The 2,500-nt window shown below is 54.0% G+C and overlaps 1 pseudogene; it reads left to right on the top strand.

The window, feature by feature from the left end:
* LOC142790657 (large subunit ribosomal RNA) overlaps positions 1 to 2,500 on the top strand; it is an 8,536-nt pseudogene that overhangs the window by 3,310 nt on the left and 2,726 nt on the right.

The following is a 2,500-nucleotide window of genomic DNA, read 5'->3' as shown; positions in this document are numbered from 1 at the left end:
GGCTCTGGAGATGTCGTTGTTCCAGTTCCAGAGCTTTTACCAAGGAACACATCAGGGAGAAAGCTGTCAGAGACAACAATTGAAAAGACCAGTTATATTCAATTCTCCGCTAAAGTTCCAGAGAAGGAACGCTTGAAGGGCAGAAGGAAAGCCAATACTGAGGACACAGCACTCGAGGTGTTGGACGCGGCGGTGGCGCACACACCGACCGGCCACACTCTGCGGGCGTCAGTCTGTGTGGACAGAGAGGCTATTCCCGGCCCGCCGGATCTCACTGTGATGCCTTCAGCGGTTGTGTGCGAGCCGCTGGTGGGTGTCAGCGGTGAGGAAATCTGGCGCACTACAGGTGCAAGGCCGAAAGAAGGAAGGAACATTCCGCATGGCCGATTGGCCGACATGAAGGGCCCAAAGCGTGTAGCTCTTAGTAGCAGCGCTAACCTGACGGCCTCTACTCCATTGAGACCGTCAGTCGCGGAGAATGAACCCGATCCCCATTCGGTCACGGCACCAACAGAAGAGGTGACGCACACACCTTCGAGCCTTGATCTGGGGCACACTGTTGATCGGGACCAAACGGCCCCCTCTGCTTCTCCAGTACCTGCTGTGCGGACTGCGGTGGTCGTGCGCGGACCGACCGACGGCAACAGCCAAGGGTCAATCTGGAGAGGTTCAGGGGTCAGGCTAAGAGGTCGACGGCGTTTACCGTCTGGCCTGTTGTCCGACACTACTGACAGCGAGGAGGACCCTGCGTTCTGCAGAGGTTCCTCCTCTTTTTCTCCCCCAAGTGGCGAAATGAGAAACACAGCAGCTGCACCTACCGCTCCATTCCCGCCACTAGAAGGGAGCAGCAATGTTGAAGACAGCGAACCGAAGTGTCCTGAATGCGGCCGACTCTTTGGCTCCAAAAGTGGCTTGAGTCAACATAGGCGACATGCTCACATTGAGGCCTATAACGCCGACATCGACGTCGAGAGGTCCAAGCCACGATGGACAACAGAAGAAGAGTACCTGATGGCAATTTACGAGGTGCAGCTGCTGCAAGAAAAGGTGTACAACATCAACCAAAGGATGGCCAAAAAGTTCCCTTCTAGAACTTTCGACGGTATAAAGTCGCACAGAAGGATGGCACGTTACCAGGCTCTGGTTAAGGAACTGCTTGCAAAGAGTGGTGCTACGGGAGATCATGGCGAAGATGGAGCTGATCCACTGGTGGAAGACAGTCAACCACACTCGGATGTGGTCGAGCCCATTGACCCAAGAGCTGCTATGGCAGAAGAACTCCGGACACTTGTTTCGAGGCCACCTCCCCAGTCTTTCCAAGCCTATAGACTGTGGGAAATTACTAAACGTTTCCTCGACGGTGAACACGTGGGGTGTGCCCTAGAATCATACCTCGTTGAGGTTTTCACCGAAATGAGAAGGGCCCCTAGTAAGCCAGGACCTCCTCATCCTGAGAGTCGTCGAAAAGAAAAACGACGAGCGTATGCAATGTGCCAGGACCTATTTAAACATAATAGGTCGCATTGCATCAGGAGCATCCTGGATGAAACGGGAAAATCACAAGTTGAGGACCCGGCTGCCTTCTTGGAGGAGTGGCGAGTGGTGTTGGAAACACCCCCCGGAGACGACCTGTCAACAATGAGCCGAAGCGGAAGTGGGACGATCGATCCCCGATTTCTTATCACCGCACAAGATATAAAGTCGGCCATGCCATTACGCAACACAGCGTCGGGACCAGATGGATTTTCCGCCAAGCGGCTACACTCCTGTCCCATGATCCTCTTGAGAGTCTTGTGCAATCTGTTACTGATGCAAAAACGGTTGCCTCAGTTTTTATGCAATGCACGAACGGTTTTCATACCGAAAGTGCCAGGGGCCTCGACTGCCGCACTGCACAGGCCAATCACAGTGTCCCACGTCCTTACCAGGCTGTTACATAAGGTCTTTGTACGCCGACTGATGGCCACCGTGAAGCTCGACTATCGTCAAAGAGCTTTTCTACCGGTTGATGGCTGCGCGGAAAACTTGCTCCTACTGCAGACCGTGATCGACGAGGCCAGGCACAAATTGAGACCCCTGGCAATGGCATCGGTGGATGTGGCGAAGGCGTTCGATCGAGTGGCCCACCCAGCGATCATTCAAGGCCTAAAAAGGAAGTGTATCGCTGGGGACTTTTGTCAATACATTGCCGATTTCTACTCGAGAGCAACGACGGTACTAACGTTTGAAGGCCACACTAAGGTTGCTCACCCTGCCAGAGGGGTGCGACAGGGAGACCCCCTATCGCCCCTTTTGTTCAATTTGGTGCTGGACGAGTTTTTTGAGGATCAGCCAGCTCGCATTGCCTTTGAGAGTGAAGGCCTGTCTGTCAATGCAATGGCCTTCGCAGACGACATCATATTGACCGCCAGCACCAAAGCTGGCCTCCAATGTCAGCTGAACTCGTTGAACAGGTACCTGAAGGAGCGTGGTCTGCAGGCCAATGCTGAGAAGTCCAGAA

Source organism: Rhipicephalus microplus, unplaced genomic scaffold (genome assembly GCF_043290135.1).
Source record: "Rhipicephalus microplus isolate Deutch F79 unplaced genomic scaffold, USDA_Rmic scaffold_117, whole genome shotgun sequence".
Lineage (NCBI taxonomy): Eukaryota > Metazoa > Arthropoda > Arachnida > Ixodida > Ixodidae > Rhipicephalus > Rhipicephalus microplus.
The sequence above is the reverse complement of the archived record's forward strand: the minus strand, read 5'-3'. Positions and strand labels throughout refer to the sequence as shown.